Source organism: Cygnus olor, chromosome 1, assembly GCF_009769625.2.
Source record: "Cygnus olor isolate bCygOlo1 chromosome 1, bCygOlo1.pri.v2, whole genome shotgun sequence".
NCBI lineage: Eukaryota > Metazoa > Chordata > Aves > Anseriformes > Anatidae > Cygnus > Cygnus olor.
Window position 1 is genome coordinate 49,377,797 of NC_049169.1, and position 26,304 is coordinate 49,404,100.

At 36.8% G+C, this 26,304-nt stretch overlaps 1 long non-coding RNA gene across 1 annotated transcript; it reads left to right on the forward strand.

Annotated features, from left to right (window-relative positions):
• The first annotated feature begins 328 nt into the window (after positions 1 to 328).
• Positions 329 to 14,884, forward strand: LOC121070483. Its single transcript, XR_005820107.1, has 5 exons — positions 329 to 2,393; positions 8,568 to 8,667; positions 10,552 to 10,622; positions 11,596 to 11,718; positions 14,784 to 14,884. It is a non-coding gene; the product is annotated as an uncharacterized LOC121070483 (long non-coding RNA).
• The last annotated feature ends 11,420 nt before the right edge of the window (positions 14,885 to 26,304 follow it).

Consider the following 26,304-nt stretch of genomic DNA (forward strand, 5'->3'; position numbering starts at 1 on the left):
CTTGTGGTAATGTGTTATCATATGTGTCATACCGTGTAGCCATCAAGCCCCTGGAGATAGATGATTTTTCTCCTTTATTGTGCTATGAAAGGTTTCCATGTTAACAAAGCAATCAGCCTTTTTTTTTTTTTTATTTTTAAAGCATAAATTGGAATCACTAAGCTCCTCAGTGTGGGTGAACACTGTCACTACTGCTTTTTTCTTTTCTTTTTCTTTTTCTTTTTCTTTTTCTTTTTCTTTTTTTCTTTTCTTTTCTTTTTCTTTTTTTTTTTTTCTTTTTCTTTTTCTTTTTTCTTTTTCTTTTTCTTTTTTTTTCTTTTTTTTTTTCCTGCCGCAGGAGACTGTGGAGTGAATAATAAATGCTTATTTCTAATGTCCTCTTCCTCCTTGAATCTAACATCTGCCACTGAATGAATCAGGGAAGTCAAGCACCATTGCCTTCCTCTTAATCCTTTCATGCATCTATAGCTCACACACTTTATTTCAGTCAGCAGCTGAATTCATTAGATATTCTTCTAGAGACTTTTTGATCATAGAATTTCATTCCTGCAGCGGAAGCTTCCTTTATGAATAATAATAATAATGACAAAAGCATTATTGGCATCAACCCAACAAGCCAAAAGACTTAAGAAATGAAAACACTAATTGATGATCTATCATGAGTCTTTTGGGCACTAAGTGTGAAGATGAGTTCATGAAACATGTCTAGTACTAACAAGGATATTCCATCATAGTGTTTAGAAATGGAACCAAGACTTCACCAACATGATCAAAACATAATTCAGTGAGTGTGTTTGGAGGGGTTCAGGTTCACTTTAAAATCAAATCAGTTCTGATCCAATTCTTAATCAATACATAATCCTGAGAGATCAGGAGGGCAGGTCTTATGAGTTAGCACAAACAGCCTTTTTGAACAACATGGGGGAAAAAAGGATTTGGTCTCCTATTGAGCATTGCAGAAATGCAAATATCACATAAAGGCACTGCCTGGAATGGAAAGCACAGACAAGCTAACAAGTTGCCCTCAGAAACTTGGAGATAAGTACTTTTTCCAAGCTAGGTCAGTGCTTTCCTCTTTGAAATGTCAGCAAACTGTTTTTCGTGCCTTCCCTCACACACCTTACTTACTGCAAAGTCCCCTCACCTCAAAAGAAACAAGATACTTCTTCCAAACTTGTGATTTCTCAGGCACACAATCAAGTACACTCCACTAGGCAGCAAGACTTCTTGCTGTGGGGAGGACTCTTTCTTTTAAGTCAGCCTGGTATAGATGAGTTGGCAGGGAAGATCAGACTTACCTTCCACAGATCACAGAGCTCCAGTGCCTCACTTGGAGTAGCAGGACACAGGCTACAGACTGTACAATGTCTGTAAAAACCTTTTGTATTTTTTGCACAACAGCAGATACTGTTCATGCTTCCCCCCTGGTTAGGTTGTCTGAAGAAGGCACCTGCTTCCTCTTATCAGGCAGGCTGTAACAAGCCTCTACCACAGTGGGCCGCGCTGCTCATCTGTTTTCTCATGACACCATGTGGGTCTTTGAAACTCTTTCCCAAATCATGATTTTAAAAAGTTCTGAACCATTGTAGTACACCCACCCCTACCCCTTCCTTTGATCACCTCCTTACAAGTTACGGGCTTTGCTTTCCAGAGAGTAGTCTTCCTTCTGTATGAACTGTTTTGATGATGTTTTCATGTGAAAGTTTGGGAAAGCAGAGTGGATCAGTGGGTACTGAGTATCTAGCATTAGGCCAGGGCAGAGGAACAGAGAGGATGAGCACACAAGGGGCTAGGGTCTGTGTGCTTTGTGCAAGCACAGGCAGTGTTACTTGGAGAGACCAGAGATCTAGTTATAAAGATCTTCCGCACAAGGACTGTAGGCCTTGAGATCTTGATGGTCTATCTGGAAGTAGAAAAGGTCTAGTCACTCTCTGGCTAAAGCATTTGTGCTAAAGGCCTAAGCACCCATAGGATGGCCTTGACTCGGCAGACAGGAAGGGGCTGGAACAGCAGCTCTTGGCTCAGTGCAGGGAGGGAAGTTTTCATGGTGGTGGCCTTCTGCAAGGCCCTGATCAGGCATCTTTGCTCCCTGCCTCCCCTGCTCTTACTGATTTATCTGAAACTTGACAACTGCTTACAGAGCAACTTTCTGCCCTGCCTCCTCCCCTTCCCCTTGTCTCTCATTGTTTCCTAGCAAACCAACCAACAAGCAAACCCACATAACAAAAACTTAAAAGGGTAGAGGGAGTCAGAGGACTTGCAATTTGAGCAGCAGGGCCTGCCCACAAGGGACTGTGGGTTGTCTGTCACTGGGCGGTTGGTGGGTGAAGCAGGAAGGCATTAGAGAATTCAGGAAAATCTGAAGATACCTCAGATCGTTTTGGAGAAGAGAGGTAAAAGATGATAGCAACATACATTGGGAATCTGTTCTTCCCTTGATTTGTTTCATTGTTTGTTCTCTTTGTTCTTTTGTTACGGGAAATGATCTTTTAAAGCAATTTCCGTCACTCTTTTCTCTTGCGTTTCCGAAGAAGGCACCTCATTCCATCCCTTTTTTTTTCTAACAGTGGTTAGGTTCTTCACTTTGCAGTCACTAAAATTCAGTATTCCTTCTAGAATAAAATATTTGTTGCAGAAGGCAAGATGTTCAGTGGCCTTTGGCACAATTTCCCAGATGTTCTAATCCACAAAAGACAGATTTCATAATTTGCTACAAACATATAAAGTCAGTTCACAACATATTTTAAAAAGTCCGTGGTAATTTGTTTGATTGCTTTGGGGTTGTTTCATAAAATGTACTGTGGCAAATAAACTCTCCTATTCATGGCACAAGATATAGTCATAACCATGCATCAAGTTGTTATTTGTGGCTTTTCTAAAGTGAAGTCCATCTCTTATTTAAGTTATAATTTTTTTTTTCCCCTAAAAAAGGGGCAATAAGAAACATTCTTTAGTTTGGTTTGGTTTGGTTTAGTTTTTGTTGTTGTTTTGTTAAACTTGGCTTTGTATTCTAAAATAATTACTCCTCATGGAATATTTGCTTATCAGATAGTGCCGGTCATCCTTTTATTATAACAAAAAGTATTATTTAGTGTTTCTGCCTTCTTTTCTTCATATATAGGTTCTCTGCAGATATTTTTAATTTTTCAATTATTTCAGAATCTACTTTTTTTTTTTTTTTAATCCTTACTATCACAATTCTATCCCACGATCCTATGATCACTTTCTTCTTTTATTTTCCCTTCATTTGATAAGCAGTTCAAATATTTCATTTTCAGTTCTTATATGTATTCATGGTGTGACTCTTATCTAAATCTCTGCTTCCAGTTAACACATTTTTTTGCTGTTGTTTGTCTGTTTTTTTGTTTGTTTGTTTTTTTTGCTTTCATCCATTAATATTAAAACCTTCATTCTCCGCTTGAAAACTGGAACATTTTCTTTTTTCTTCTAAAATGCCCATCTCCTCTGCATATGTCTAGTACAACTGTGCAAGATGCTTCAAGGGGCATATATGTACATTTTATTTTCAGAAAATCACAGAATCATTAAATATCCTGAGTTGGAAGAGACACACAAGGATCACCGAGTCCAACTCCTGGGTTTGCACAGGACCACCCAAAAATCAGATCACATCTGAAAGGTTTGTCGATTCCTGAACTCCAGCAGTCTGGGTGTCATGACCATTTCCCTGGGCAATGTCTTCGAGCACCCAACCACCTTTCTAGTGAAGAACTTTTTCCTAACATCCAGCCTGAACATCCCTTAACACAGCTTCATGCTGTTCCCATGGGTCCTGTTGCTGGTCACCAAAGAGGACAGATCAGCATCTGCCCCTCCGCTCTTCCTTATGAGGAAGCTGTAGGCTGTCATGAGGTCTCCCATCAGGAGAGCCTCTTCGCCAGGCTGAACAATCCAAGTGACCTCAGCTGTTCCTCATATGTCTTGACCTCTCGACCCTTCACCATCTTTGTAGCCCTCTTTTGGATGCTCTCTAATATTTGTATGTCCTTATAGTTTCTTATACAGTGGTGCCCCAGACTTCACACAGTACTCGAGGTGAGGTTGCACCAGCACAGAGTAGAGCAGGACAATCACTTCCCTTGACTGGATAGCTATTTTGAATTTACCAGCAATCTAGATGAAGCACAACTTTTTTAACCCGTATACTTGCATTACTATATCACCTTGGCACATATAACCTGATTTTCTCAAATTTTGAACAAATTATACTTGCAGCTTTTCTTCCATGCTTATTACTCATAAAGAATCTAGTCACTTCACTAAGCTAAAAATTAGGAGTAAATTGTCATTTTCTTTCATAGAGAAAAAAAATCAGGATGCAATTTTATGGTACCTCTAGGTTATTTGAAAATCATAGCTTTTAACATCTCCCTTAACAAAGTTCACAACAGGGAAGCTCATTTCCATGAAAGTATAGAGTTTCAGTGGAAAAATACCTTTAAACAAATTGTTTTCAGGAGCCTTTCTTCATTTTCTCCAAAAGAAGATAACACATTGGGATTGTTTTCCCAATGTCTTCATTTGTGTAGTTATTTATACCTTGACAAACTGAGTGGAAATAAGGGCTTTCTTCATACTTCATTTCTTCCTCTAGCCAATGGAAAATGGAAGTATTGCTCTCTGCAATGCAGAGGCCTTTAGAACTACAGATGGGGTGAAGACAATATTCACTAAAAGGTAAATATACTGCATAGCAAAGGAAAGTAGGATTAGGTTAAGAAGTCTGACTGACAACAAAATCATCTTTCGTCTGACAAGATACGTGAAATCAGTTTTATTCAAGAAACGTATTAGTATAGACACATTCCCTTTCTGGTAAACAAATTGTCTTTTTTGCTCTCCTTTTTCCCAAACTAAAAGCCATGACCACAGTCAATTTCCTCAGCTTCACTGAAATTTTCTAAATACATCTGTGGGATTAAAATACAGCTTTAGATCAGATTGCTTTAAATACTACTTGTAGTTAGTGGCACTTCTGGGACTAAGGTAGGTAATAAAGAAAATGACCTGATGTAAATTGCCTGTTTACCAAGAATCAACCTAGAGCAAGTAAATATATGCTGTTTTCACTAGCGTTTGCTGTCAATGGATGTACTCTTTTGTACTCTAAAATAATTCTGAAATAATTAATTAATAGCTTATATATAGCTCCAGTGACTGATAAAAGAATATACAAACTTTTGGCAAATTCTTTTATAGATAACTCATGAGCATGATTTTATCAATGCTTCTGGTTGCATTTCTGAACTCAATTGTGGTTGTTTTTTTTTTCATACAAATCCCCCCAATTCAAACCTGTCCAGTGACAAGTGAACTGTCTTACAGTACAGCCCATTCTTTCCATACTGGGTTGAATCACCACATCAGTCATTCTTTTGCTTAGTGTTACTTCAGCTGTGCATGACTCTTAATTCTTTTTCATAAACTTATTAGAAAGTTATGTTAAGGAAAATATGAAACAAACAAACAAAAAGTAGTAGCTATGAATTTGGAGCCATCCTGTGATGTGTTTATGGCTACATGGCCAGGCCCGCTGCTCTGGAGCCAGTCAGTTTGGCAGCTGAGCAGTTGATCACTGTGTACAGGGAGGTTTTCTGAGCCAGTGAAACCCCAGGGTAACGGAGAGGCCTTCCAGGAGCCAGCAGCTCTCACAAGGTGCTGACAGGGCTTGGGCATCCAACCTCAAGGATTTGGTAGATCAGGTTGATGGTTGGACTTGATGATCTTGAATGGTTTTTTACAACTTAGATGATTTTATGGTAATATCTCAGAAGTTCACAAGGTAATGAAGATGTCCTAGAACAATACCAACAGCCAAGTTAATGCACCGTTCTGTCTTATATTAAGGTTTGTTGTTGTTTGTTTGTTTTCCAGATCAAGGAAGACATCACTCGTTTTTTGATATATGAGCTACAAAAATTTACATCAGCTGAGAGTATAGTTTAGGATGTGTTTTATAGTATATCATTTGGCCTTTGGTAAACATTCTTTATGTACATCCTTATGTTTGGGGAATTCTAACTGGTAACATATTTCATACTTTTTCTGAAATTCTTGAGAAATTTATATTGAAGATAACACAATTCAGACACTCTTACCCTTAAGCCACCATAGCAGTCTGCGTTAAAAAAGAAAAATCAATTCCTTCACTGACCAGAGGATTAGGATAGGTTTATGGGCTGATGTCTGCTTGACAGAGAAGGTACTGATGCATCAGCTGTAGAACTTGTTCTTTTCCAGTTGATGAATTGAAACTATGTCTTCTTAGCTTAAACCATGTGCTAAAATAAGTGACTAGGTGCAAACAGCTGTATGAATGCTTAACTTGCATTTTGATATTGAAGTACTAAACAATAGTTCGTGTTCATAGAGGTCTTTAAAATATGCTTGAGAGATTACATATCTTTACTCTAGACAATGATCAATGTTTGATGTCAATTATTTTGAAAACTAGCTTTCTAGTTTGATTTAAACTCACCAGTGAGATCTGAAAAAGAATCTAGATAATGCCATGTGTTTAAAAGTCATTGCATTCTCTAGATGTGTAGAAGATTGATTGCTTTTTATTTTGGTGCTCTTTCATTTGTGCTTTTAAAATGGAGGTTGTTAACTGTCATATATCAGCTATCATGGCTATTTTGAATATTGCTTAGACTGGAAAATCTATGTGCTTCGTGACAGACAATGGCACATACTCACAGATCTACATATTAAAAGGAATATTCTTAACCCTGCTAATACATAGAGTTTCAATCTTCAAGCTTGCATATACCTGACCTTAACTTCATTTGTTTGTCAAGTACTTCTGAGTTTATTTATTTATTTTTTATTGTGGTGGAGGTAAATTAACATAAAGGATAAAAGACTGCATCATTAAAATATATCCTATACTTTATGTATGCTGCAAACAAGTGTTGAACATGCGATTTTCATATATTCTCATATATTTCTTCATATCAACCTACTCTGTTACCGAGTGATGATCCACACCCAAACTGAACAACAAATTTCTAATTGATGCCTGCATTCACTAGATAATAGACAGAAGATTATTAAAGTAGTAGACTATGTGTGAAAATAAGATTTCATATTCTTAGCAAATGCACAGGATCTTACACATGTTGACATTTTAAGCAGAACATTTTGAAGAACATTCTGCCTTCTTATAAGCAAGAAAAAAATATTTTTTTTTCTTTACAGTTTTGTATTTTATAGTGGATTCATAGAGCTTATTAACAATAGAAATAATGATTCTTATTATACTGAGAATTCTCACTAGCATGTGAGCTGGTTAGTGATTTGTGTTGCAAAATCCTATGTGTATGGCTGATCAGGTCTTTCCTGACAACTAGTTTACATGGTGGCTTTATTATCTTAGGATATGACTGGTGGGAATAAGATGATTCATATTTTGTTTTCACTCAGCATTAATGTGAAAACATAAAATCACATTTGCAGAAAGGATTTTTTAAGGCACCAAACCATGAGAATCACATATATTTCCTTCTTCCGAATAAAAACTTTTTATTATTTCTGTTTTGATACACAGATGACATTTGAATGTGTTCATTTAACCAGTTGTGATAATATTATAAAACTTGTCGGTCAGCAGTATTGTTTTGGTTAGTGTGATAATTCCATTATCACTCTTAAGGCTTAACTTAGTAGTTGTTAAAGCACATTTTTGGCATTTTTGAATCAGTGGTGGAGCAGGGAGAATCAGAAGAGAAGGAAGAGAAAACGTGTAAGAGTGTTTTTCATTGAATTGTTTACATACACTCTTTCATCCCATCTAACTTTAAGTATATAATTGATGTGGTTAAGATACTGGCATAATAATTATAAAGTGAATGGAGAGGGAATATTAGCATACCTAGCATTTACATTGGTATCATATTTGACTAGATGAGTATTCATGTACAATATGCAAATGCATGCTGCATTTCGGTGCCTGAAGCTACGTAGAGTTAAGCAGATGATGCAGGTCAGACCTGCAGTGAATTAAACAGAGACATGAGACATACTAAATTTAAAGGAAAGACTCCTTAAATGCACTAAGTTTCAGTTCACTGCTTTCTTTGAGAACATAATCAGAAATAGGAACACCAGGTTAAAAACAATACAGATGAATAGATATTTCATCCTATTTAACTCTTTATCTTAACTTAATGATCTCTTATCTTAACTCTTTATCTTTTTTATCTTTATCTCTTGCCACCCTTAAATAAGGGTGAAGAATTCAGACTGGGAATTTTAGGATCATTTTTGAATAAAATTTGCTCTTCAAATATTCAGGTTTAAGATTTATATTATATATATGTGTGGATGTCCTTTTAACTTTTGTTTTATGTTGTTCAGTGAAGAGAGACTGCAAATATCCAGTTGTCAAAAATAGTTTTGCTGGATCAGACACATCCTCAATTGTGTGTGTTTTAAATATAGTTTACTGGGTTCCACACAGGAGCTGTAACAAGAGTAAGTGTTTCCAAATTAAGCTTCCACCGAGAAAATGGACTTGCTTAAAAACAACAATGATCTCCCCACAGAGATGCCAATTCTGCAAACACCTATGATCTGCCCTTTACACAACAGCAAAGCTGGTTCAAGCAGTGTCTGATGGGATTTCAGAAGTTCCAACAAACTCAGGTATTACTTGATAGTGTGACTTGGGGGAGGACATATGCGTATGTAAAGTTTCAGGAGGATACATTAGGGGAGACATGTTGTAGAAAACAGTTATATTCATACTGTGATCAGAACACCATGGTGTTTGACTTCTGTGGTTTGTGACAATTTTGCCTTCTATACTCATCTGTCTGCTTCTCTATTAAGTGAGCAATATTACAGAGGCTCAAGAAGGACACGCTAGCTACCAATGAGATTAACAGACCTAACTGTGTTTGTAAACTGGCACAGATTAATCACAGCTCACGTTTCCACCCTTAGAATGCAGACTACTCATTGTCATTCTGAGTTCCACCTTCCCATAAACACTGTCAGACCTTGTTTGGCAAGAATAAAGGAGCCTGGGAGAAACAGAGATTCCACATCTTCATAGAGAGAGAATGAAAGCACTTTATGAAAGGAGACATGCTGACAGAATTAGCTGTTGTACAAAGAGCCAAAGAGCTAGTGGAGGGGGCTTTAGCTGAAAATTCAGCACTGATGGAAATGGAGATGACAATGCCCATTTTATGAAATTTGGGAGTAAATATTTCTCTGGTATCAATGCAGAAAAAAAGCTAAATCCCGACTCTTCTCTAGTAAATTCCTGCCTGGCACTCTATAGCATTTGAGACTTACTTTGAAGACTTAAATGCTGCCAGTCTCCCTGAGGAGAAAATGACACTTTTAAATATAGAACAAAGGCACTCTTGAAGGACCTGAATCAATGAATAGGTACTCATATGCTTACTCAACTCACATGGATAGTCAATGGACTCCCACATGTCAGAAGGGAAGCAGGTGCACAAATCTCTACAGGTCTGGGTTTAATTCAGCTAAATGCAGCTTGCTTTTTTTTTTTTTTTTTTTTTTTCCCCCCTGCAGTATAGTATCATTAAGTTCATTTTATCGTATTGTCTATTATTTCCGCCTGAGTTTTACCACAATGTAATTCTGACTTGAACTTCATATATCATTGTTAGTAAATTCATACTTTTTCACCTGTGTTTCTTGTTTAATGGTGTAGGCAACTGCTGCAAAAGAAAATATAAAGATCTTGAAAATAACAGATTGGCTGAAGTTAAAAAAAGCAACAAAAGTAAAGGCATTGTGACAGCTTTTTCTCATTGATATATTGAAAAGTGGTAGTGCTGTTATTCATGTCTTCGATCTGTTCAGACATTCACAGATAAATAGCATCTCATTTCACTCAGGTGCATTGTAATTTTCTTTGTTAGCGAAGACAGATGTGCTTAAGTAATGGTCTCATGGTCTTTATTGCATACTTATTAATGTATTCATGTTTATTTTGGTCTGATTCGTCTAGCTGATAGCATATATGAGCACAAATCTACCTGCATAGATATGAAATAAATACCACCAAACAATCCTTTTTCTCTAAGTATTCAAGAAATACCACAAATAAGAAGGTAGTCTGTATAAAGATAGAATCATAGAATATCCTGAGTTGGAAGGAACCCACAAGAATCAAGTCCAGCTTGCTGTACGTTAGGGAACTTCCATTATTTCACAAAAAAAAAAAAAAAAGTGAAGGCAAATTATTTCTCCACACTGATATGACGATACCATTATAAATTCTAAACAATGACCAAAACAACATCCAAATAAAATGTCTGCCTAAAATTTAGTCATCCATTTCTCATCTTCTTCAGCAGCTATAGGGACACATAGAAGACTTGTCATCCCGTGTCTACCTAGTACACTTATTCAGAGGTGGACTGAAGTTTCTCATCTCTAATTTATTATAAAAGGAATCTGATAATTATTTAGATGGTTTAGGTGCAGTGGATAACCAGCTGTATGTATCAAAGGTAAGCTTTTTATTCTTTTGTTCTTTTACCAAAGGACAGCACGGTAAAAGCATCCATTACTGATTTCATGAGTAACAAGAATGTTCTAGTGAACTAGCTTACAAGGTAAGTATCCTTCTATTCCCACACAAATATACATAAAAATATAGCAATGATATACAGACACCATTCTCTTTCAGCTACTGTTAAGACATATACCGAACATCTTGCTTTCCTAGATTTTGCAAATTTCCAAGAAATATTCTGTGCTATTACTTCTTAAAACTGATGACCAGTTTGAGGTTTAAAAATCTATTAATATGCCAGTTATTGGTCAACTGATGTGTACCTTGCTTATTTACTCAGAATAAAACAACTTCTTTATTCTCTTGCTTTATAACTAATGCATAAAATTATTGGAATGACCTGCTGGTTCCACACTAAGAATTCAGGACTGTTGGGGAAGACTATTCTTGAATACCCTAATTAAAAGGCTCAGTCAATTTCCTCCAAATTGCTTTTGCAAAATAAACACAGAGACCTGCATTAAATATGGAAAAGTGCTGTGAATTCCCTCTACCTCAGAAAGAGCTTTCTGAGTTACTGTTGCTATGGCATCCTATCCTTACTTCATTCCCACTACTGCAGGAGATTCAACAAAATCCTTATGCAGACAAGCAGGTGCTTTGACTCTGGAATTGCTCACAGGCTTTAAATTAGACACCTGCAGAAAGGCTTTGCTGAACAAGACCTTCTGTGTCATTTTGCTTATCTCTTCGGTTTGCAAGAAAACTATACAATAGATGTTCTTTGTACAAATGGTTCACAAGCTATAGTTTCTGTTTTATAGGCTGGATTTTGCTGTTCCTAACCATGCTGTTTATGGAGTAAATAGTAAATATGAACCTTGTGTCAGTGTGATGGCTCAGAATGCATTGTAGAAATTCAGAATTCCTGTGTTACTATGAAAATATAGAAAATCACTGTGTCACAGAGACTAAGGCCACGATTTTGTAAGCCAAAATACTAAAGAGCAATAGCAGTTTAAAGTGAATTTACTTTTAAAAACTCAATTTTCAAAGACTTTTGTTTGTTTCAGGTTTCCGTGTGTTTGTTCAAAGTATGGCCATACAAAGCTTTGGACCGTCTAAGCTGGGACTAAGAGAGACAGGAAGGAGAAAGAAAGGGCAGATGGAAATAAGTGGAGCAGAAATGCATTGAGGTAATGCCTCTGAAGGTAAATTTTTGAAATCATATGCTAAGGACACAGAAAACCTAGGAATGTTACTGAGTCTACCCCCTTCCTAAAGATAGGATCATGGCTGACAGATGTCTGTCTGATCTTTCTTAAAAATTTCAAGTGGTAGAAATTTTGAGATTGGTTTAAGCAATCGATTTCTGCAATTGTCTTTCTCTTTATGTAAATGCTGACAAATACTAATATGAAACAGCAAACAATAGAGCAAACAATATAGTAGAGCTAAAACCTCATAAAAAGTATTATGAGCTTTAGAAATATTTCACTTGATTTAAGACCAGCCATTTGTATCTTGCCTATAAAGCATGTAACTACTCTTACTGCACTGTAGACTGATACCTTTCAACTCCAGTCTCCATCCCATATTACAATTCTTCAGCAGTAACTGCCATGTCTGATTCTTCTCCCTGGTACTGGCAGTAGTTACTGTGGCATTAATGGGAGCTTGCATCCCTCTTTCTGTTTCTTTGTGTTAAGAAAAAAACAAATATCTGGAGCAAGTGTCCAAACAATAAATTATGTCATCATAAATAATCTACAAAAGCAGGTGAGAAACTGTCATGTCTCATTTCTTAGGATAGTAGTTAGGCTTACGCCAAGAAAACGTCTGTGTCATATCCTTAAAACATTTTGTCTATAAATTTTGAAAAAAGTATTTTCTGTCAGGGGTTTGGAAATCCCAGTGGGCAATTCAGACCGACTAGTGTACATATCATCCTTGCCAGCACTGAGGAAATGAGGACTATCTATTTTAGTACATCTTTTAAAGAATGACTAAAACCTCTGAAGCTCGTGGAAGCATTGGACAATGCATCATGTCAGAGTGTTTTACCGGTTGGCAGTTGCTCTTGATGATTGGATATCTGTCAGCATGTTATTCAGTCATGAACCAGGCTGTGTTATAGCTCAGAAAATTAAGCTACCCTAGGGATTGGTAACACTCTACAGAATGAGTGTAGAAGCATGGTCAGTTGTCCAAATAAACATGTTAATTTTACCAGCTGCTTGGTGCCTGTCAATTTGAAGAACTGGCCATAACAGAAGTAATTTAATGTAAATAAATGTATATGAAACTCAGAAAATACTAGTTCTCTGAACTCAGATCTAGGTAAGTTACAGGAGTACATATGAAATACACAGTTAAAGTAGTCATTTTTGGCTGTTTTAAGGATGTTTTTGACATTATCGTCATGATCCCTGCTCACAGCTTGGGATTCACAGGATTAAAAAAAGACATTTTGTTAGAATGTGATTAATATGACTGTCAAATACCACTTCTGTGACACAACTGGCAAATGAATTATAGAGAAAACTATAAAAATAATGTGTAAAATTCTTGTTGCACACAGGTTTTATTTACAATTTTCAGTGAGCTGTCACCCACTTTCTTCTTCACTTTTATTTCTATATATTCTTTTCTTTCTAATATAGTTTAATTTTCACCATGCTTGACATACAATAAAAGGCAAGATCTGTTTTGCTATAGGTGGCAGCACTAGCTTATTAATGTTGATGAGGTTCCCTCTCTTATAGGAAATAGTTATAAGGATACCTGGGCAGAATATGATTTATATGTAAAGTAATTGTGTTTCAAATGTAGATATCAAAAATATAAGTGATTTTTTTTTCTTTCTATAATGAAGGTAATTAATTGTATTATTTCTATCATGTGCATTTTCTGATGCCTAGTTAGAGGTGATTGGACTGAAGCCATAGCTGCAGTTTTGGATGAATTCATTATAAAAAATAAACTAATCCAAAGACACAGATCCACCAAAAATTAGACTACATTCGTGGGTTTGTAGAAATATTTGCATTTCTAAGAACTTCTAAACTGAACTTCCAGAGCATCAGTTTCTAGAATGCTGGGATCCTGCCCTGCTGATACTGATGTTCTTTATGGATTTGCTGTGTTGTTTTTTTTTTCTGGAATTCAGTGGTATACTGTTGGTGCAGTTTTTCAGGTCAGTACCCCAAACAAATTCTACTAATGAAATCCAGTCTCTGGTCCCTATTTTTTTTTGCACCTTGTCACAACAACACAGCCTTTCCTCTAAGTGTCCTTGCCTAGTCATGTGTGAGAGGCTCTTCATTTTATTAGAAGATATTTTCATGTAATTGAGGCATTAGCTTTTTAGCTGTTGTTATCCTATACCGCCCAAATTCTTACATTCCTCCTTAGGTATTTTAAGTAAGAAGTGCACTGGAATCTTTAACTTTCAATAAATACAGGACATCCTGAAATATACACCGTACCACACCAGTGGCCACTGCGTTATGAACATTCAGTGCGAAATAATTCCTTCTACTACCTTTGATGATGCTTTACAAGACTGAAGAGCAAAAATTCTGAAAGCCAACCAGAGAAATTCTATGGAGAGTGCCTCTCCTGAGTCATTGCTTGAAAATGAAATAAGGAAATATTAAATATTAGTTGTCAGACATTAGCAACTAGGGACATTAATTTCTATTTATTTATTTTTTTTGCAGACACATAGAATATGTGTGTCTGCAAAACAAATACATTAATAAATTTGCATTCTCTGCTATATCTTCTGCGTAGCATCATTTGAAATAGATACCATACTTCATGCTAGCAAACCCCTGCCAAACAGATAGTAAGATATTGCTGTCACAAGATTTCCTACAAAAATTCACAAGAAAGGATTATACAGCTAAAAGACAAGGCTTTCAAAATTTAATGTCAGTTGCTAGGTTTCTGTATGCTTATTTAGGTTTCCTGCCTGGTTTTTCAAAAACTGCTGAGCGCAAATAACTCCAATTAACCTCAATTAGAGTTGTGAAAGATCTCAATTGTTCCCTAAAGGAACAAGACCTTTTCCAGGAGGATCCCTGTCATTTCAGATGTTTGTTATATTGTTTTTGTGACTCTCAGTTGCATGTAATTTGCATGTTATCAGCTCCTATGGAATTTCTAAATGTGACGATAAAAGGTGAATGAAGGAAGCAGATGAAATTCAAATGTTCCCTTTTTTCTCCTCTCACTTCTTTCACTGTATTTTTTTCAGAGATTAATGATAAGAAACCAAGCAGGCACTTTAGGAGTTCGTTTGAAAATTCATCCAAAGACTTGCAGCTTTTCATGGAAAACAATGGCCCTATTTTCATTTCAAAGAAGATGGGCTTTTTTTTTTTTTTTTTTTTTTTTTTTTTTTTTTTTTTTTTCCCTGTATATGGATGTGTTTCATGCAGGTTTTGCTATTAAAATGTGAAATGGAAAAATTTTAAAACATTCAGATTTATTGTAGTCCTTGCCAAAATTATACTTCGCAGTTCTGTACCAAGCTGCTGCTGGATAAATCTTCATCTTGTCTTCTTTCTGAGGGTCTATACTGTAGCAACTACACCCACTTTCCTAAGTCACTTGACTCTGCCCACCACTGTGACAGTTCTGTTAATGACCTTTTAAGCTTGAAGCAGATTTTATCCTCCAGAAAGTTTAACCATGACTTTCTCTTTTCTTCTATATTTGTCCCAAAAATCTGTCTCCAGTCCCCTCGTCTGTAGTAATTCTTTGAACAAATGAGAGCTAAATTTAGAAAATTATCATTATGATTATTAGCTAGGGCTTTGCTTAGGGAAGCAGGATGTTGGGAAGAGATGAAATAGAACATTGCCAAGAATCAGTTAATTAAAAGTTGACTAAAAATTGTGCTAAGGCTAACATGCAATTGCAGTTTAGATCACAAGTAAAAATATGTTGAATCTCATTCTAGCATGTCATTCTCATAGAGATATTTTTCAGCTGCAGTGTTTTGGTGCAGGAGCTCTGTGAAACATGTTCTCTTGACAATGAGCAAAATGTAATGGTGGAGATTTGGGAGTAAATTAATTATTCTTGCCTTTCTATATTTATTCTAATAGAGGTTAGAAGCACTTGGAGACAAGAATCTCTGATATCTAATATTTCTCTCTTAACTAATATTCATCTTTATGGTACTATAAATATTATAATCCTATGGAGATTCCCTTAGAGTGATTTCTTCAAAGAAGCACGGTTGGGGCTATAGGGCTATATTTTGACATGCCATAACAAAGCTCCACGTAAGCAACTTTGCTGTCTTGCTCATCTTTCCTCTTTCTCTTGCAGCAGTTCATAATAGGCTGGAGTTCACCCACTTTGTGATCACGCTTGTCCATACCACCTTGTACACATTTCTAGAGGACTCAGAGAGAGGGGTGCCTGCTTCCATCAGGAAACTGTGCACCACAATTCTCCCTCATAGCAACTGCTGAGACTGGAAATTGTCCCTGCGTTGATACTTTTGCTTACTTGTCAAAGAAGGAGGAAAACTTTTACCGTTCTGGCAACCTGGGTGCCTTTTTAAACCTGCTATCTTGTTACTTTCTCCATATTCCAAAATAATATAATTCTTGTCCCATTTATATCTGAAATTTTACTAAAAAGCCCTAATCACAGCAAAAAATAATAGTAAAACTTCTTTTCTTCAGTGGAGTCAGGGTACTATCTTGTATCTAAATAAATATATAAGTAAATGGACAAACAGTGGTTTGTTTGGTCTGGAGAAACTAACTTCACTTAGCTGAAGACCACTGTGTAGCCCTTTAGAGACTTGGGCTGTCATATAAGAGTACTGGAGCATTTCAGTTAAGATCATACGTTGATCCAAGTGTGATCCAAGAATGCATCTGTCTTGGTGCATTCCAAGGGCTTTCAGAGGGTCACAGAATGGTTTAGGTTGGAAAGGACCTCTGCAGGTCATCTGGTCCAACCCCCCTGCTCAAGCAGGGATACCTAGAGCAGGTTGTTCAGGACCATGTCCAGACAGCTTTTGAAGAGTTCCAAGGAGGGAGACTCCACTACCACTCTGGGTAGAAAGGTTTCATGTTTTTTAACTTTCCTGATGTTATATTAAATATTCATCATTGTGATAAGCTTTAACTCACAGTTTCTTTAATTGTAACGTACAAGCAGTAACCCTGAGAGCTGTGGAGTGTTTTCTGATCACTTTTACAGTGTCTGTAGAAAAAGGAAGAGTTTTGTATTTTCTAATGCAATATACAGTGTGACACAGTGTATGGAATTAGGCTTTCCTTTTCTTTTCCCAGCCTTGTTCGGTCTGTTATCTGACCTCAAAAAACTTCTGGCTAATTTACCTGGGAGTGGGGTATAGATAAGCAATAGGCTAGCATATTGATGTCAGATGGATAAATCCAAATCAGATGAGTGAATTTCTGAGATTGATGCATTCTTGAATAGGTCTATAAAGGCTATATTGTCAGTGTGGTAAAGAAAGGACCAATCAAAAGTAAGCAATTACAGATTTTGATCAGCTGTTGAGATTGAAGAGTCATCTGAAAAACTGACATGTAAAGAAGGAGGTTTCACCAGGCATTTCAGAAAGACCTTCTAGTTTGAAGACTTCACTGACTGCAAGAAAGGGGAAGAAGTGGAGAGAGAGACATGGCTAAGGAGGGTGATTCTGTACATCCTAGAAGATTTTTTGACAAAGATTCATACAAGAGTAGTGAGAAAATTAAAAGGGTGTGTAGTTTTTCTGATCTCTATTTCTGTTCTGGCTGTAATTGTGAAAAACAGTATAAGTTGTTGAGACAATTGGTTTTCATGAGCTTCAGTTAATCTGTATCCTTGCAGAGGTATATTCCAAATCATAGTAATTACATGCCTGGACTTTTTGGAAATGAATGTCTTCAAGCTATATGTCTGGAAGAGAAGTGTTAGACCTAGGACCTTAGCAGTCAGGTAAGAAATTCCTAGTCCTTGAGACTGATGTTATACAGAGGCCTTCAAGACACTATTGTTAAAAGCACAAAGTCAGTGTTTGGACTTCACTGAGGCAAAAAAGAATTAAAAATTCACGTGTTTTGTGGGAGAGAATGATCAACAAAAGCTGCTCATTGCGGCATTGGGCAAAACGATGCAGTCAGATATCTTTAAAGCAAAGCACAATAACAGAAACATTACTTTAGAGGAAAAAGCAGCAGCTCAGCCCATGACAAAATGACAAAGCCCTTAAGCTTGGGCAGACACCAAAGACTCTTGATTCATTTTTGTGTTGTCTTCATCATCTTTACTGTACAACCAGCCTGTCTTGTTTCTCCATTTCAACCACAGCTATTTTAAAAATAATTGTCTCTCATAAATCTCTTCCTGCTATCTATTTTTGCTCCCCTCCTTTCCTGCCTGCAGTGCTATAGAGAACACTTTCTTTGTAGAACCGTAGAATCATAGAATATCCTGAGTTTGAAGGGACCCATAAGGATCATCGAGTCCAGCTCCTGGCACCACACAGATCTACCTTTTTCAACTCGTTATGTAAAATAAAGAAACAAAAACAGTGTTTTTTTTTGTTTTTCTGATTTTGTTTTTAATTGCTCATTAGTAAACATATTTTCAGCATGAGGAAACATCTTTTATAACATTACACTTTTCCCCTCTATCTATCTGTCATATAACAGTGTCAATTTTGGTGATAATATAAAGTGATGGAAAGCAGCGAAGCAGAAAGATCATAAATAAATGTAAATCATTTTAAAAAGTGTTTACACTAAAGCACTGGTTGCACAACCTTTGTAAATGGTTACATTTCTCCCTTATGTCAGTGTGATTGATGTCTGTTGGATGAATCGTAATGTCAGGGAACTGTGAGTGCTGGGGGCACCCTGGAGCCAGGGTACCAGGGGAGACTGTCCAGGGACAATCAGGGCTGGTAGTGCCCTCAGGACCCTGACAGGTAAGCCAGATCAAGATACAGATCCAGCTAAAACTTAATTTGACCACAGGGGAAAAAAATCAAAATAAGCAGTACTTTTTAAGTGTTTATGTTTCCATGCCCTTAGTATTTTTTTTATACAACTTTAAAATTTGTCTTTGGAATTATTGCTGTTGGTGCAGCATATACCTATATATGCTGTAGACAAATACACAGTTGAAACATATTTTGAGGCACTTAGAACCTGCAAGGAACATGTGTTTTTGTGTTTTGGAAAGGATAAATAAATAGAGTAAGTTAAGTTACGATATATAGATGATAAACTTTAAAAGACCAAGAGATTCAAAGAAGTGCCTAACAGTCTGATTGACTGTGCTTAAAACAAACAAACAAACAAAAAATACATAAAAAATAAGCATTTAATTATTTCTGTCAAGCAACTACTCATGGATGTCTCACTGGAACAGGCTTTCTCCTATATTTCAGTATTTGCTGGTTTAATTCACTCAGAACAATTCAGTGACAGATTCATTTCCATTGTATGACTCCTTGTGGCTCTTTCAAAAAGCAGAAAGTACTACAAAGGCAGGTAAATGACAAATAAAATAAAAACTCAAAACATAACAGAAGTTTCTCTAACCTCTGAAAAGGTTTGGGGTTACTCTTATGTTAATTGCATGGATTTTCCTAGCCCAGGGGATAATTCCTTTAAAAGCTTTTAATGTGAAATAAAGATTCAGCAGACCATTTTCATTTAGGATGAGGAATTTTCAAGGCAATTATCAGAACTATTTGTACAAGCTAAGCAAATACTAGAATGTATAAGAATAAACCCAAGGGAATCAAAGCTAATGTCATGAACCATTACAAATCTGGAAGGAGTAATGAGGGAGAATCTACAAAATCTAGTTAAAGCTAAAAGTCCTCTGAATGTAATTCTGTTGGACCCTAATTAATTTAGGATCTTTCAAGATACTATCGTCAAGATATTGTAAAGAACCAAAAGTTTAAAATATCAGAATGATTAAAAAAATGCAAAGTGCTTGTTCAAAATCTAACTTACTGATAGTGTGAGTTGGAAGTGCCCGTGCCCCAGATTTCATCAGAATCTCATTTCTTTTTTTTTACTAAACAACTAAGAGCTGGGTCTATGTTCATCTTCAAAGTGGAGATGACAGCTGCAGTTATGTAAGTCAGAAAGGCACTGTGAGTATTTAAAGGTTGGATGTAATTGTTGTTATTGTCTTTCTGGAATAATTATACCTTACATTTCCCTCAACATTCACTGGCTGGATTTTGGTTCAGCCACAGAAGGGACTACAACCACAGAACCCTTTTGTGACTTGACCAGGCCTATTTTCAGACTCTGGGAGGTGGTCATTAGCGTCCCCTTTGAAATAACGATTTGAGGAGCCTGAACCTAGTGCGTTTGCACTTAAGATGGCACTAGGTTTTATATCGTAGGTGTATATTCAGGATTTTCTAAATGCTGAGTAGGTGTCCGTATTTGCATCCACACATGAGTCATATAGACAAAGCAGTACACAACACACACAATGCAGGCTCTACCGGTAGAGCTCAAGATCACAGCAGATATCTCAATGCTTGGTCTCAGTTCTGAAAGATTTTGCAACTGAACTGAAAGACTCCAGCATCCCCAGGTGACAGAGTTCAGGATTTAGGCTTCAGCTGAAGGAACTGGGAGAACAAGACTCATTTTCTGACATTCTTAGGGCTCTAGACTGACTTGAGCTGCCTTTTGGATTAGGGCAGAGTAGTATCCACATGCACCTCTGTCCTCTCCAGGATTTGTCTCCATTGGTAGGACAACTTAAATTCTAGACTTGGAGGTATCCCTTCCATCTGCATTTTGATTACTGAATTTATATACTTCCTTTACCTTGACCTATCTTCAACAGAGGAAAAGACATCTTGCTGATTTTAAGGGTGTGCTTAGACATGGCCAGCTCTGAGAAGACAAAGGGAGTTATAGCTGTATTAAACACTGACTAGTGGCAAACACATATATTTTGCCTTTTTCAGGTCCTGGAAAACAGAGCTGTGTCACTGCAGTTGAGAAGCAGAACACGTGTTGTGGCAGCAGCTTTGGGAGAGGAGAGAGAAGCCCCTTTCAGACGCAGAAGTCTTCTTCTCCACCCTCCCTCCATCCCACCCCCAGCAGGTTCAGGATCTGTAAACAGATTGCTCACACCTTTATTTCTTCCATTCTCTTGTGCATCCTTGGTAGGGAGGCCCAACTTCTGTCAGATAGCAAAATTTAGCCCTGGATACTCTTTTGAGAAGCCTTGGACTACCTTGGAATTCACTATTTTTGCCATGTAAATGATTGGCCTAAGACATTATCTTGTCTCTCTTTGAGTTCAACAGAAATAAGCCATTACAGACCTTCTGTCCTGAGCCCTACCCTAGGGATGCTCTGTGGGTTATCCCATCCGAGGTTCATGGAATTACAGACTAATTTAGGTTGAAAAGGACCAGAAGAAGTCATCTGGTGTGATCCCCAGCTCAAAGTGGAATTGGCTTTCACATTAGGTCCACATTAGGTCCAGTTGCTGTAGGCTTCATCGTGCAGAATTTTGAGCATCTCCAAGATGATGTCTATGTGGAAGGAAAGTGCTATTCTCTGTTCCGAATTTAGAGGGATCCCAGACAGTTTCCTCAGACTGTATGATTTCAAATAGCTAAAATATGAAAATTTTCATTCCAGATGTCAAACTATTGTACTGTAACCACCTTTCTGGCTGAGGCATTGCCCCTGAAGAGCAAAGAATGAAAATATGACCTAGAAAAGCAAGCAGTAAAGACACTAATTTGTAGCATAGCTACAGAAAAAGAGATAGTGAGTAGGTCCTGTGTATCCAAATGTAGCGCCAATAGGGAAGATGAAAAGGTCTCTTCATGAAAGGGTTTGGCTTTGGGCAATGCTCTAACACTGAGGCTGCTAGATGAAAGGAGATCACCTTATCCTACATCCTATTTTGAAAGTGAACAGTGTAGCCAATTCAATTATTTGAAGGATTTTTTAGAGTCATTTACACTGGTTACAGGCTCAAAGCTTAGGCTCTTTATCGGGAGTTAGCATTTCTCTTTAGTTCCGCCTCAGTTATAAAAGGCAAGATTTCAGCCACAGTTAGCATTTCCCAATGCTTCACTCTGGGCAGCTTTCCTCTCAGTGTCTGAGATTTTTGGGCTACCATTTTCAAGAATCTGCCTCTTCTTATTCACTTTATAGAGGGCCCTGGACACTTAATTCTGGGATCAGGATTCTGCTCAGGGGCATTGCAGCATCGACCTGTAGAGATGCTGAATTCTTATTATATCTAGCCCTTGACTAAGAAAGTTCTTCAGTTCTTAACCATCTATATGAAACAGCACCTAAGTTTTATCAGGAACTCAAGCAGCTTTACACTGCTAACATTGTTTTATTATTTCAGAGATTTGTAAAAACATTTAATGCTATGACAATGTATTTTATTCCCTATTGATAGGTGGTTTACATCTTTACCAAAGCTCAAGCCAGCTAGTAAGCATTAGAATAATTATTTTCCACTAATCTGTTCCTTTAACTTTGAAGTAATTAACTGAGTTGGGCAGCAAAATTGAATGTTTCCTCCAAGGGTCAGTAAATGGACTCTGTTTAAGTGCAAAAGTTGATTACTTTGATATAAAGAGGGACAGTGTTCTTTGTACCTCTGGAAAGCTGCCTAACTTGAAAGCCTTATAATCTGATTTCATAAATCCTATTTAACACATTATTATTTTCTTTTTAACAGGCTATATCACTCTTTTCTAATGTTACCACTTGTTTTTCATAATAGAATCACATAGCTCTACTTACGCATAATTTGTGAAATTGTCACCCAAATGGTATCTTATATCCAATCTTTTTACATTCATTTTCAATCAAGAACAATTAGAATCAAATGGCACACAGTTTACATTTTACAGTCATACTGACTCACATGTGTGTCAGACTTTAAGGTTCTTGCTCCAGAAGAAAAACAATTTGCTTCCAACAGCTCACTCATGCCTCAGTAAGATTTGGGGAAGTTTAATCTTTGACCTGAAGGGGCATAATAGGGAAAGGAAAGAGAGAGAAACTGTTAACATTTCATTTGGCAAAGTCCAGTGAACTGTGTTGCAGTCAGTATGCAAAAGACAGAGAAGACAGAAAAATAAATAAACACACATTAAATATAGAGATTGTAAATAAGTCTTACATGCAATTCAAAAGGAGTATTTTCTCCCAGTTGAAGAATATTTATCTGATCAGAAATCCATCCTGAAAAACAGTTTCCAGCGGATAGCTCCCAATGGTACTTTATCCAGCAGCATTTTAATATCATAAGCAAATGCATTTCCCCCACTTAAATTTGGGTCTGTTATACAGTCTAATGAAAATTAATTCTAGCAAGTCCCCCTTTATACTTGGCACGAAAGTCCTTTGCTAAACAAATGCAGAGTTCTGTATAGGACTCACAAAATCTTCTAGTCCAGCATCTTGTCCAGCTTTCCATTTTCAAAGGCTTCACATAATCTCACTCATAAATGTATCAAGCTTCACTTTGAAAAGACTAGACCTACAGGAGTAGGGCTACTCCTCTGATTGAAGGTTATTTGGAAACTGGTCGCATCTTTACCTTTGTTCTTCTTTCCAGATCTGTTTATTGGCATTTGCTGTGCCAACATCGTTCTTGAGGCATGTTGTTCTTTTCTCTCTCATGGGTGTTTACCTTGCTGCAGTGTTTTTGTCAAAGTAAGCAGGCACAGCTTTTCCAAGCATGTGGTTGTGAATCTGATTTTTTTTTTTTTGCCTGGCTAATTAAGCAGCCACTCACGTTGCACTTTGTCTACGCTATACGATCTATCAAAGACTTATTGGCAGTGGACTATTTTAGGCTGAGCACTCAGTTAGGCATCATCCACTGGAGAGAGATAGACCGACAGAGAGACAGAGGGATAGGATAGACTTCAGCTGACGAGTTTTGAAAGTGAGCAGAAGTCCTCTGGTGTTTAACTCTCTTCATATGGCCTAAAGCACCTCTCCTACACCTTCCTTCCCATCCCTGCTCCCCCCCCCCCCCCCTCCCCCCCGTCCTTACACCCCTTCCATTTTTTTATGTTTATTTGAGAAATTTTCAGACTGCTTCCTGATTTATTTTTATGCCTGCTTGCGAACAAATTTGTGCCTGTGCCTAAAAAACAGAAAGGATTTTCTCCTATGAGAAAAGAACAGAACAGATATGCAGTGATGTTTTGACACAATGTCTGGATTTGAACACAAAACCAGGAGTTTTAATGATATTACATTAGAGCTGATAGTGTTTGTTACTGTTCCCCGCCTCCATATATTTTTATGATAGTTTCCTCACACTGTACAACTTCTTGTTGCACAGACTGAAAATTGTGAGGGATTTATCCATGTATTTGAGAGGACTTCTCATGAATTGAAGATTGCAGTTTTCTAGGAACTTGTTCATTAGAAAATGGAGCTGTAGACAGGTTTCCTGGAGGAAAAAAGAAAAAGAAAAAAAAAAGAAAAAAAGGTTGTGCTGGAGGTTCTCCTCTAGGTTCTTATGACTTGTGAGGTATGCTGACCATCAGTGTGATTAGCACCAGAGGACTTATCTTCTGTGCAGTCACAAAGCCTTCTTATTCCTCTTCCTTACAGAATAGCCAAACAGTTGTTTTTCTGTAAATACTGACTAAACTCTTGTCATTGCACTTTATTGAGACCTAGTTATTCACTAAAAAGTAAATATAACTATTATTAACTTACAGTGCTGTTTTAAAACTCTACTTTTTAAACTCTTCAAGTTGCTTTTTAAAAAAGTATACCTATATTAAATCTTCCCTGCTCATGCTAAGACCAAATTAACACTAGTACTGGTTTGTTAACACTAGTACAGGGGTAGGCTGGAAGATTACTGATTGTGTCATAGCAGATATTTCACAATTCACCTTCATCACATGGAATGATGTAGAGAATTAAACTCTCAACTGTGAAAATAGAATTTAAAAGTCCTAAGGGTGAAGGATGTGGGAAAGCATATACTTTTTGATTCAACAGAGTGTAATTCCCTTGGCTGTATTCAGTAGCATTATGTCCTTTAACCAGCAGAGTAAAAGATGGCTGCTCCCTTTACAGGCCTGTATCCCATAATACCTCTTTACTTCAGGAACTTCAGCATTACCCTATTCACTTCACTCACCTGATAGAACTCAATTGGTCACATACAGAAATAATTTATGAAGAGAAGTTTGTATGCTAATTGAGAAAAATAAGTGGAAACACACACCAAAGTAATATTTAAGGTAAATAAACTCTAGAGCTCTGAGTGTTTTAGCTTTCAGAAAGAGGTAAATAATCTTTCTTGATCGTCAAAATATGCAGGTTGTGTAACAGCCATGTAACTTGCCTGTGCCCAGCTTCTTCAGTGAGCTGATTTCAGAACAAAAAGCAAGCATTTGTCTTACTCCCACCATTTTTTTTTTGCTACCTACAGGTATTTAGTGCCTCCTCCATTTGCTGTCTAGTTAGTGACATTCATCTAGTCGCTCCAGTTCTTTAATATTAATCTCTTTTTAATCGAATCAGCCCATATGTCAATTATTTATCAACTCTTTAAATTTTCTTCTGAGCCCCCTCTAATTTATAATTCTTTTCAATTAGGAGGATTTTTGTAGGCGGCTTGAAATAATTACACTTGTATTCACCAGTTATATTCCTAATTAGTAATGATTCCTTTTCTAAGGTTTATGGATGACATGTTGCTAAGTACAACAGCTTTCACACTTAATAAGAAAAAGGAGTCACTAAAGTTTAACAGATTTTGGTTGTTTCTTTTTTCTTTTTCTTTTTCTTTTTCTTTTTTTTTTTTTTTTTGTGATATGTTGTCAGAGCAGACTTTATTTTCATTTTTCCGTTCAGTTCTAGTATCTGTAACGTCTGGAGTTGCATCCACTTACACAAGGAGGATAATTTATTTCTGTGATTTAAGCTACTTATGTGCACATATCTGTAGCCTGGAAAACTTAGATATACTAATAAGATTTATAATTTAAATTTGAAAAAAATATGGAATGCAAAGTTATATAAAGCGTTCCCTTGTTTTTACAATGCTTCCTTTTCAGGAAAATGTTTTCACTTTGATGATTAAATGTGGAGGTATAAAAGACAATGCCAGTTATTCAGAAGAAAAAAAAAAAATGTTTAAAGAGAAAGGATTGTGAAACTCACCTGAAATATATGCCTTTTCTCTCACCTGAGCTTGTCTAACTTCAACTTCCAGTGGCTGAAGTTGTTGGTTTTTGTTGTTGTTGTTGTTGTTTGTTTAATTTGCTAGATTTTCATTTTCCTCTGTACACATATTTAAACCTTGAGATCGTCCTTTCTCCAAGTATACTTGCCTCCAGAAATCCCTTCCTTCAGGGCCATGTATTTCAATGCTCTTACCATTCTGCAGCTAAAGTTAGAAAGCCCACTAGCTTTTTCACCACTTTTCTTGAATTTGAGAAGCAATGCAAGAGCTAGATACAGAGTCCTGTACTAATTCAAAAGCAAGATAGTGTAGCTTCTCTGTTCTCCCATAGTAACAACTTGTAAATTCAAGGTTTAGCTGAGTCCTTTTGCTCCTGCCTTACATTGGTAGCTCATATTGAAATGATTATAGAACATAGAATCAATCATTTAATTTGGATCATCAAGTCCAACCATTATGAATCAATGGAAGACATTTTGCCTGGATAGAGTCTGTTGGGATGGTTACACAGCCCACCTTTTAAAAGACTGGTGTGTATAGAAACATCTGTT